Source organism: Bos indicus x Bos taurus, chromosome 17, assembly GCF_003369695.1.
Source record: "Bos indicus x Bos taurus breed Angus x Brahman F1 hybrid chromosome 17, Bos_hybrid_MaternalHap_v2.0, whole genome shotgun sequence".
In the NCBI taxonomy this organism is placed as follows: Eukaryota; Metazoa; Chordata; class Mammalia; order Artiodactyla; family Bovidae; genus Bos; species Bos indicus x Bos taurus.
This window is the reverse complement of record NC_040092.1, coordinates 46997777-47010312: the sequence shown is the minus strand read 5'-3', so window position 1 is coordinate 47010312 and position 12536 is coordinate 46997777. Positions and strand designations below refer to the sequence as shown.

The 12536-nt window shown below is 34.6% G+C and overlaps 1 non-coding gene across 1 annotated transcript; it reads left to right on the top strand.

Annotated features, from left to right (window-relative positions):
• Positions 1-9442: 9442 nt before the first annotated feature.
• TRNAC-GCA lies at positions 9443-9514 on the top strand. The gene has a single exon. It is a non-coding gene; the product is annotated as a tRNA-Cys (tRNA).
• Positions 9515-12536: the final 3022 nt, after the last annotated feature.

The window sequence follows — 12536 nt, the reverse complement described above, 5'->3', positions numbered from 1 at the left end:
ATCTGACTCTTTATGACCTATGGACTGTAGCCTGCCTGGCTTCTCTGTTCATGAGATATCCAAGGCAAGAATACAGAAGTGGGTCACCATTCCCCTCTCCAGGTGATTTTCCTGACTCTGGGATTGAACCCATGTCTCTTGCATCTCCTGCATCACAGGCCGATTCTTTACCAGTTAAGCCACCGAGGAATGGGTTTTATTTTGCGTTATTTACCCATTCAAGGAAACACATGACAAAAGAAAAATAGATGTTTGTATCATTTGTTTTTCAAATACAATCTTTTGTTGGGTTGAACTAAGAAAGTGAGAGAAATGGCTTTTCATATAAGAACAGAAGTGATTAAACTTTCTGTTGCTTAATTATTGATATTTTTCACTCCAAAGCATCTCAATTACAGATGTCCCTTTTCTTTGGTAGTGATTTAGGTACAGTTTACAGATAATAACTGTCAAAAAAAAGCTTTTATACCTTTTAAAAAACTTTTATATACATCTTCTGGCAAAGTTTTGGGTTCAGAACAAAAACAAGTGGAAGGTAGGGATATAACCCATAACACCATGTCTCCACAAGCACAGAAATTCCTTCGTTATTAAATCCCTTATCAGAGGTAAATTTTTGATAATTGATGAACCTACATTAACACATAATAATTATATCCAAAGTTCATAGTTCACATTATGAGTAATTCCTAATGTACACTCTATGGATTTAGACAAATATGTATGCAATACCTTCAACATTATGATATCATATACAGTACTCTCACTTCTTAAAAGGAAAGTAGTGACCAACCTAGATAGCGTATTCAAAAGCAGAGACATTACTTTGCCAACAAAGGTTTGTCTAGTCAAGGCTATGGTTTTTCCAGTGGTCATGTATGGATGTGAGAGTTGGACTGTGAAGAAAGCTGAGTGCCGAAGAATCGATGCTTTTAAACTGTGGTGTTGGAGAAGACTCTTGAGAGTCCCTTGGACTGCAAGGAGATCCAACCAGTCCATTCTAAAGGAGATCAGTCCTGGGTGTTCTTTGGAAGGACTGATGCTAAAGCTGAAACTCCAGTACTTTGGCCACCTCATGTGAAGAGTTGACTCATTGGAAAAGACCCTGATGCTGGGAGGGATTGGGGGCAGGAGGAGAAGGGGATGACAGAGGATGAGATGGCTGGATGGCATCACTACTTGATGGACGTGAGTCTGAGTGAACTCGGGGAGTTGGTGATGGACAGGGAGGCCTGGCATGCTGCGATTCATGGGGTCGCAAAGAGTTGGCCACGACTGAGCAACTGAACTGAAATGAACTGAACTCTCATTTCATGAAAAGTTCTCTTTGCTCCTCCTATTTATTTCTCCTCCTGGTGCCCACTGTCTGGCAGAAACCACTGATTTTCTTCCTGTCTCCACAGTTTTGCCTTTTTAAGTATGTTATATAGTTGGAATTATACCATAGGCAGCCTTTTCATATTAGCTTCTTTTGCTTAATAATATGCATTTAAAGTTTCCTTCCATGTTTTTCATGGCTTGATAGCCAATTTATTTTTGAAGTACATTGTCTGAATATACCACAGCTTAATTACTCATTCACCTAATGAAGGATATCTTGGTTGCTCTCGAGTTTTGGCAATTATGTACAATGCTGCTATAAACATCCATGTGCAAGTTTCAAGTAGACAAAAGTTTCAGCTCCTTTGGGTAAATACCAAGAAAGACAACTGCAGAATCATATGGTAAGATTTTGTTTACTTTTGCAAGAAACCAGCAAACTGTCTTCTAAGTAAGCAGAACACTCTTTGACATAAATTGTAGCAATACTTTTTGGATTTGTCTCCTAAGACAAAAGAAATAAAATCAGAAAATAAACAAATGTGACAATTAAACTTAAAAGCTTTTTGCAAAGCAAAAGAAACCACTGAAAAAAAGGAAACACAATCTACTAAATGGGAGAAAATATTTACAAATGATATGACTGATAAGGGGTTAATATCCAAAATGTATAAACAGTTCATATCATTCAATAACAAAAAGCTAAAGAACTCAATTAAAAAATGGGCAGAAGACCTGAATAGATCTTTTTGCAAAGAAGACATACAGAGGTCAACAGGTACATGAAAATATCCTAAATATTGCTAATAATCAGGGAAATGCACATCAATACAACAATATCACCTCACACCTTTCAGACTATCATCAAAAGACCACTATAATAAATGCTGGTGATTTGAAGAAAAGGAAACCCTAGATGGAAAACACTGTGGGGGTTCTTCAAAATGAAAATAGAACTACAATATCATCCAGAAATCCCACTGTTGGGTATATATCTGAAGAAAATAAAAAACACTGATTTAAAATGACATATGCACCCCAGTGGTCACAGAATGATATTTACAATAACCAATATATAGAAACAACCTAGATGCCTATCAACAGATGAATGGATAAAGATGAGGAATATGTATTCAGGACCTAAACATGAATCTAAGATTCTGAAATCAATGGTTAGTAATTAATGAAAAGAAAAAAAATAGATAATGGAAACTGTATAAATACCTATTTGAGTAATGTCCAATGCATTAAGATAGGATAAAGAGAGATGGCAAAACAAAATATAAATTTCTGAATAGGTGCTATAATTGATTTCACAATGTTTGGGGCTCAAACCTAACTTGATGAGAATTAAAATTATGAAAAGTTGAGAAAGGAAATGGAAAGACAGCCAATAAAGATAATACTCGGGTGAGAGCTCTTGGCCTATTGTAAAGACCCATGACTTGACCCTAAGTCTAGGGGTGAAGGTGTCCATGATATTTTTGTCTGTATACATTAAGTCTGTCTGCACTGGGAAGTGAGTGGATTTGTTAGTAAAACCAAACCCCCAAGTTGAGAGGCCAGGAAAAGTGGGCTTATTATCTGCTTTGATTAGTAGTTAGAATTAGACTTACTTTATTTCCTTTCCTTTTTTTTTCCAGTCTCTGTATTCTTATAGAGATGGTTTAGAAAGTATATTTGCAAATGTTATAAGCAAGTGAGAATTAGCATGAAACTTTCTCCTGTTAAAATCTGTCAGTTTATTAAGTCTATGTTTGAGACTTGAAGAAACTATGGTAGTTTATTAAATGAATGTAATCTAAAAAGTCCTAAAATTGTTCCATTCTTCATCTTGGCTAGAGGAAAGCATTCCACTGATTAAGCATAAAGAGAAGAGAAGAGACAAACTTAAGCTGTGCTTTGATTATGCTCTTTGATAATGCTTTTTCAAGATATCAGTTGAACCCAAAAAGGGAATCAAGTCCAGATCAATTACACCCATTTCAGTCAGATTTCTCAGCTATATGTCAACTCTGTGGCTTTGTTAGCTCCTTCCTCTACTTTTAAATCCACCTAACATTTGTCTTGTCATTTTGGATCAAAGTAAATACCATTATTCTTTGTGAAAGCAGTATGGATATTCATAATGCAAAACGAATTTAATATAACAATCAATTCTAAAAATAATTTATATTACATAAAGTGATATTATTTATAGTACAATCACTTTGTGAGATAATCTGAAATTATTGGGAAGATAACACAGTAATATACTGAAACGACTGTAAGTCTTCATTAATGAAATTAAGAATGATAAGGAGGTGTTAAATGCTTTGTGTTAAAGTTATTGCAAGTGAGTATAAAAAAAGCCATTGCTTAATAGTACCTGTTAGATAAACTCAGCCCTGATGTGTTGAGGCTTGGTTAAATAATATATAAGTTTACATGAAACAAATTTTAGCAATGATAATATCCTTGCTATTGCAAATTAGGGGAAGAAGATTTTATTTTGAAGAGTATAATTTTTTTTTTAATCTAATTGCCTAATTTTCCTATTTAAAGGTACGCTTTTACAATATGGTCTTGATAACTTAAGGAAATACTTAAGGATATACATTAAACTGTTGAAAAATAACAGACTGAACCCCTTTGATGGTGAAAATGAATGGAAATAAAGTTCTATATTTTCTCATACTTAAAGCAAATCATTTTCTAATGGGAAAATAAGCTGTGTAATATAACAGAAAGAACATTGACTTCAGAGTTCTGCATATCTCTTACTCTAAACTACTACAAAACTGTTTGAGTAACCGGTTTTTATAAATTGAGTATAATTCTGTGACCAAAATACTTTTTTCTAGATTTCTTCTGTATTGTGATAAAAGAAATTTACAGTGTGACACCACACATGTTTGTATCAGGATCAGCTGCAAAATTGGCATACTTAAAAAGGATAAACATCTCCCCAGAAAGGTCAGATTTATTGTTAATTAATTTCAACTAAATCCAAGGACATAAATCCATATTTAGTGACATATGTGAATTTGTATTGGTGTTTCAATTTAAGGATTAGAATGATATGCTTAATAATTATCATATAGCCATGTGTGGGAATTTTCTAACTTTATAAAAACAGATTCAAATGTATTAATCCATGTGTTCAATCTGTTAATTTACAGTATTAAGGCAATCATTTTTTTTCTATCTCACAGGACTGTGTGGAGTGCCATCTGCCACTGGAAATCTTTAAAATTAGATGGGCATTCTAAGTATAGAGTCCTGGCTTTATTTCTGTTTTGTGTAAACTCAACATCTGTTGCATTAAAGAGATAGGCTCCCACGGTGTTAAGTAAGTTATCTATTAAATATCAGTGAAGATGTGTATTATTGAGCACTGTAATCATAAATGAGGATCCTTTTTTTTCTTATGTGGGGCACCTTTGATATAATCTGAACAGAGTTAAGGAATTTCATCAGCTGTGGAGAATATCGAATGCACTCATTTATCAAAGTCTGCAGAGTCAGAGACTACAAGCTACTCTAATCAGAAGTGTCCTTACTTGTAAGGGAACACATATGTGAAACAGTTAAGCAGAGTTAGCTAAAGAAAGTTTGGGGAACTAATTTCACATTAAGATGATTTTAAGGAAATAATGTTATGTAAAATCAAGTCAAATTAGGACAGTCTTTTAAAACAACTAATGAATCAATGATGTCTTTTATGTGTTGTATGATGGTACATCCCTCATTTACACTCACCTAGCAAAGCACTTAGTTTGAAAATGCTGCTTGGAGAAGAGCAGGTGTTCAATACAGAATCACTTAACAGAAAATATATTTAGTATCATACAAAAAGAGACATTTTAAAATGCATTCTTATCACAGGGTCATTATTTTCTGTATATGTTTCTCTCAGTGTGTCTATTTCCCTGGCAATTCCAATGCAAAGTATCCTTTTCCAATGTCACACCCAGTATTTTATCTGGTGTTTACAGCTTTCTGGAATCACAAAAACATATACTATACCCACCCCAGACCTTGTCCTTGGGGAAAAAAACAAATATTAGTTGGGTGCTGTGTAAATTGTGTAAATATTAATTGATTGAAGGCTACATAAAAAGTAGTTGATTAGTGAATTGGAGCAAGGAAGAATATTTGCTTGTAGTGTTATGTAATAAGGAGTTTTATTTTTAGACTACTCTCATTAAACATTTTTACAAATGACTGACACTGAAAACAGAAAATGAGCTTCCAAACTTGTGAGTGGGAGGAATAGCAAAGATTCTGGATGCTAAATTCCTAATCTAGCACAAGAGGTTACTAACTGTCTAACCAATATCTACTTTCCCTTTCTTGTTTATAAAAAAAATGTTGTTGGAGGAAGAATGAGAATATTTTCTATTTAATCTTGAAGAGAAGGCCAGCAATGATGTGAACATCCGGGCTATTAGATTTGGGGGATACTTCAAAGAAAATGCATTAAAAGGGGGTGTTGACTCAGCTGAATTCAGCCCTTAAATATTTGCTTATTTCTTAATGCCATTTAGGACAGGGGTGCTTCCCAGGTGGCACCAGTGGTAAAGAAACTGCCTGCCAATGCAGGACACGTAGAAGACATGGGCTCTGTCCTGAGTCAGGAAGATCCCCTGGAGGAGGGCATGGCAACCAACTCCAGTGTTCTTGCCTAGAGAATCCCATGAATAGAGGACCCTGGCGGGCTATAGTTCATAGGGTCACACAGAATCAGACATGACTGAAGCGACTTAGCACACACGCATGCACATTTTCACAGTAGCTTCTGCAGTTACCATTTTTTATTGTTGTTGCTGTTGTTCAGTTGCTAAGTCGTGTCCTAATCTTTGCAACCGCCTGAACTGCAGCACATCAGGCGTCCCTGTCCTTTACCAGGCACTTACAGGGCAGTTATCTTTTTACCAAGAGGCAGACTTGAGAATGGAGCCTCTGAAACATGTTAAAGAAGCTGCAGCAGCAAAATGCAACCCCAAACCTGGATACCACTGTGAATCTGTTGCCACCAGATCTCCATCCAAACTCAGAATTTACCTATCTGAAAGAGAAAATATGCTCCTAATTTATTTAAGGAAGTTCATCCCATGTATTTGTCCAATAGCTGGGCACAATTCCTAATTTTAACATGCAAAACAATGTCATTTATCATGATTTAAAGAACAAACTTTACATATTTGGTAGATGCCAGTTAGGAAGAGAATATTCCATACACACAAAACACAAACTGTTTTCACTGTTACTAAGTAAATAAATAGAGTACTTAAAAATATGAACAAAAAGTTCTAATACATCGTAGTGTTGATAGCCTGTAATATAGAACTGATTAGTCATTTTTTTTTCTAGTCATCTTAAACATACGCTTAAGTGCATAGGTTTCAAAACTTGGAAGTTGGCTTCAAATTTGGCTTCAAAATTTGACAACATAATTTAACATAAATGCATGGGAAAAGGACAAAAATATGCTCAGAACAGAGTGACCAGACTGCAAGAAAATTAAGTATTTTATATGCAGCAATTAATGAGAGACACCACAAATTTTCATTTTAAGAAGAGACTCAGAGGTATATATAAGTTATTTTCAAATATGACAATGGCTATAAGATGGAAGAGAATTAACTACCTTCTGGAAGAGGGTAATGACTGGGAATCTAGAAGGAGCTAGCTGTGGCTTTGTAAAAGAAAACACTCTTTTTTTTTTTTTTCCCTTAGTCAGGAAGCATGTAAGGGGTAGTTACTAAATAATACGTTAAATTATACAATTTACATATGATAATGCATTCATTTACTAAACTGGAACTTATCAATCATAGCCAAAGATCAAATTGCAGCTCAATTCTTTAGTGTGCATTTATGGTTACTCCTGTAACCATTACTCACTTTAAGAAAATAAACAGTACCAAACACATCACAACCTCCCTTATGCCTCTTATCATCATCATCAAACTAATTAAATGAGCTATATTGGAAGTCTTAATAATAATTATTAAATTAGGCATCTTCTCATATCCTTATCAATACAGTAGATTGGGGTTTGCTAATACCTGTGGGGAAAGGTTCTATAGAAAATATGTGTGTATATATACACATGTATATTTATATTATAAATATATACATATATGTATGTGCTTATATACTATATACATATATATACACATATATATTTAAAGAGAGAGAATGCAGCAAGATATTATTTGCAAATGTAGTTGATAATGTTAAACCTATAAAACACTTCCTAACACCATACACAAAGATAAAATCAAAATGGATTAAAGATCTAAATGTAAGACCAGAAACTATAAAACTGTTAGAGGAAAACAGGCAGAACACTCAATGATATAAATCAAATCAAGGTCCTCTGTGATCCACCTCCTATGGAAACAGAAATAAAAACAAAAGTAAACAAGTGGGATCTGATTAAACTTAAAAGCTTTTGCACAGCAAAGGAAACTATAAGCAAGGTGAAAAGATCACCCTCAGAATGGGAGAAAATAATGGGATTTTCCAGGCAAGAGTACTGGAGTAGGGTGCTATCACCTGCTCCGAACAGCAAGTGAAACAACTGTCAAAGGATTAATTTCCAAAATATACAAGCAGCTCATACAACTCAATATCAAAAAGACAAACAACCCAATCAAAAGGTGGGAAAAAGACCTAAACAGACATTTCTCCAAAGAAGACATACAAATGGCTAATAAACACATGAAAAGATGCTCAACATTGTTCATTATTAGAGAAATGCATATCAAAACTACAATGAGATATCACCTCCCACTGGTCAGAATGGGCCTCATCAAAAAGTCTACAAATAGTAGATGCTGGAGAGGCTGTGGAAAAAAGGGAATGCTCTTGCACTGTCAGTGGGAATGTAAATTGATACAGTCACTATGGAAGACAGTATGGAGTTTCCTTAAAAAACTAGGCATAAAAGCACCATATGACCCAGCAATCCACTCCTAGGCATATACCCTGAGGAGACCAAAACTGAAAAAGACATATATATCCCATTGTTCACTGCAGCAATATTTATAATAGCTATAACATGGAAGCAACCTAGATGTCCATTGACAGATGAATGGATAAAGAAATTGTGCTACATATACACGATGGAATATTACTCAGCCATAAAAAGGAATGCATTTGAGTTAGTTCTAAGGAGGTGGATGAGCCTAGAACCTATTATACAGAGTGAAGTATGTCAGAAAGGGAAAGAGAAATATTGCATTCTAACACATATATACAGAATCTAGAAAAATGGTACTGAAGAATTTATTTACAGGGCAGCAATGGTGAAACAGACAAAGAGAATAGACTTATGGACATGGGGAGAGGGGAGGAGAGGGTGAGATGTATGCAAAGAGTGACATGGAAACTTAAATTATAGTATGTAAAATAGAAAGCCAATGGGAATTTGCTGTATGGCTCAGGAAACTTAAACAGGGGCTCTGTATCAACCTAGAGGGGTGGGATGGGGAGGGAGATGGGAAGGAGGTTCAAAAGGAAGGAGATATATGTATACCTGTGCTTGATTCATATTGAGGTTTGACAGAAAACAACAAAATTCTGTAAAGCAATTATCCTTCAATTAAAAAAATAAATTAATTAAAAAATGATTACTTGGGAATCTAAAAAGGTTAATAAAAATTACAGAATACTATAAAAAAGAGATTTATCTTACTTTAATTTTCTGTCATAGTAAATGCTGATGAGTTGGTATTCAATTAGACACTTAACTTAAAAAGATTTAGGGACTTGTTAAATAGCTTTTTATTCATTACTCATTGGAATTCAGATATTTGTTTCAGAGGGTTACATTCTGTTTTCTTTTCTTTTTATTAAATTTGTAACATCAGTGAAAGCTAGATCAAATGCTTGTTTAATTCTGTATATTTCTCTTCAATAACTACAGATGAAAATATAAGAACTTTGACAAAACTGATATATTAAACTTAAAATCATTCGTATTAAGAGCCTTAGCACTCTCTGGATTTGTGCCAAATTCTCAGAAGAATAAAAAAATATTGTAAGCTTATCTAGCATTTGTCTTTATGTAACTTGATAGTAATACTATTGATACTAAATTTGGGCAAGTATCCTTAATACATAACAGGCTTCCCTGGTGGCTCAGAGGGTAAAGTGTCTGCCTGCAATGCAGGAGACCCAGGTTCGATTCCTGGGTCGGGAAGATCCCCTGGAGAAGGAAATGGCAATCCACTTCAGCACTCTTGCCTGGAAAATCCCATGGACACAGGAGCCTGATAGGCTACAGTCCATGGGGTCGCAAAGAGTCGGACACGACTGAGCAACTAGTACTTAGTACTTATCCTTAATACAGACGTGCATTACATATATAAGAACAAAACAATATAATTAAAAAGCACATTAAAGGAAGCCCTGAAAAGGGCTTCCCTGGTGGTTCAGCCAGTAAAGAAGCTGCTTGCAATGCGGGAAGACCCAGTTGGGAAGATCCCCTGGAGAAGGGAATGGCAACACATTCCAGTATTCTTGACTGAATAATTCCATGGACAGAGGAACCTGGTGGGCTACAGTTCATGGAGTCACAAAGTGTTGGACATGTGTTTGAGCAACTAAAACTTTCACTTTCAAAGGCTGAAAAAGCTTGAAAATATTAAAAACATCTATTTAATATTTGCAAATTAATTTTTCTTATTACCCAAATAGTTTTATTAAAGCAGGGAAGGGTAAAAAATGTTGGCATAAAAATATCAGCTAGATCATGATAATTAGAATTAATTTCTGTATTTTAAATAATTTCCTTAAATCTTTATTGTAAAATAGATTGATTTGTGGAGAAATAAAAGAGGAGAATGTACACTCATTATTGATAAAATATAACTAAAATTCTGTTGGAATATTCATTCTCATCTATACAATATTTTCATAAAAGAAACACTGGAATATACAATAGGAATGATTATTCCAAAATTTTTAAATCATTGGCTTATTTGAGGATAATTTCTAATATAAAACTTCTATTACTCCTATTCATAAAAGAAAAATTGAATGACAAAAATATTAAGCAAATGTAATAGTAGAAAAGAAATTTTATTTTAAATTAACACATTTTAAGATCACACAGTGTTAATCATTTATAATTCCTCAGCTCTGTCAATAGATAAACCAGTCTTTTTGAAAATTACTTTAAAAGACAAATTTAGCATATAGATGAATTTTCAGCCTTATGGAAGTGGTAAGTATAGTCTAACATAAGTGGGCAAAACCTCTGGGGGAGAAAAATTTCAGTTAGCAATTTTCAGAAGTTAGAAGGTAGATGCACTAGTCTTATGAAAGTAATATGGTTTTGTTTAATTTGCCTTCACTAGAACCTGATATTGCTTTAGTCTTAGGCATTGTGCTGTGTCTAGCACAAGATTGAATAATATTTTGAAGTACTCTTATTAGATCTGGAAAAGGAAAACAAAATTTTTCAATGAATGAGAATTATTTATAGGAAGTATTGATATTTAGAATGTAAGAAAGTATTAACTTGTAAATCAAGATATACTCCAATGAGAGAAATTAATACATTTCAGAGGCATTAGAGAACGCAGAGGAGAAGGCGATGGCAACCCACTCCAGTATTCTTGCCTGGAAAATCCATGGACGGAGGAGCCTGGTAGGCGGCAGTCCATGGGATCGCAAAGAGTCGGACATGACTGAGCGACTTCACTTTCACTTTTCACTTTCATGCACTGGAGAAGGAAATGGCAACCCACTGCAGTGTTCTTGCCTGGAGAATCCCAGGGACGGGGGAGCCTGGTGGGCTGCCGTCTATGGGGTCGCACAGAGTCGGACACGACTGAAATGACTTAGCAGCAGCAGCAGCAGAAAACACAGAACACTCTGAAACTGATATGGGTAAAGGATGGGTAAGAGAAATAAAGTTATACAAAAAAAAAAAAAAAGAGCAACAATGCAGAAAAGTGCAAACCCAAGAATGAATATGATAAGGACAAGTAACCATGGGCCTATTGGTTGTTAAACAAAGGCAACAAAGCAGTGAGACAGTTTAGTTCATGGATCTAGATAATGAAGGTAAATACAAACCAGGAGTCAAAGAGGTAAAGCTTTTTAACCCAAATCATATTGAAGTTAAGATGCTTACCCCCCAAAACCTCACTATATTTTACTTACATTTTTATCAGAGTAAAATACAATAAAAATAAAACTTGGCATTATTTTCTATTTTGCTACTTGGTTGAAATTTCAAATCTAGGTGTTGCTGTGAAGGTATTTTCTACATGTGATTAAAGTCCATAATCAACTGATTTTAAGAAAGTCAACTTGAAGTAAGGAAACTTATTTTAGTTAATTTGGACATGCATTTCCATAACACAGTCTATTTCTAGTAGTAAAAAGGAAACATAGAATTCATGGTGTGTTATGGTAGTTGAAAAGCTCAAAATATTGCCATTGGATAATCCTAATCGAATACCTATAGACAGAAAGATTTTGAGTCACCATATATTTTCGCAGAATGTTTTAGTCAAAAAGAATATTAATTTGGCTGCTTCTTGCTACAATAACAAAGTGGGGAAAGAAAAGGATGACCTCAGGGATCCAAATTTTAATCTCAAACTCCACATATACTACCTGAAGCTTTCTTTATTCACCCTGACAGCCTTAATGTCCTGTAGCTTCAGTCCAATATTTCTGAAAACCAAACACAGAAATTCATTCTTTGAGTGGCTGAAAGACAACAGAAATTTCTGAGGGCATGATTGGGAAGAAATAGGATCCTGATGATTGGACTAATAATATATGGGGTGATCCTGATGAAGCTGGAGGCATCAATCCCCTAAATTCTGACAACTATTCTTTGCTCTGTCATCCATGCCTGAAGAGTTTAGTCTTCTTTTGCCTGAGAAACTTGTAAAGGACTCTCCTGGAATAGTTGCCTTCCAAGGCACTGCTGATGCTCTTCAGGACTGACCCCCACCACTGTCTATGCTTTTAGACCCAGAACTAGATTTATGTTCCATTATGGTCAAAAGGCTGAGGTAAAAAGTGTGATTTTTCTATTCTTAATTTAAGCCAGTAGTCAAATTCTCAAGTTCTAGCAAGCATTCAACTATAATCTGTTGAGTTTAGGAATTTAGATATTTTCCTACTTTATCTACTTGTTTCTTATTCTAAATTTAAGATAAACTCAAAAGTTAAACTCACTCTAATACGCATTAACACAC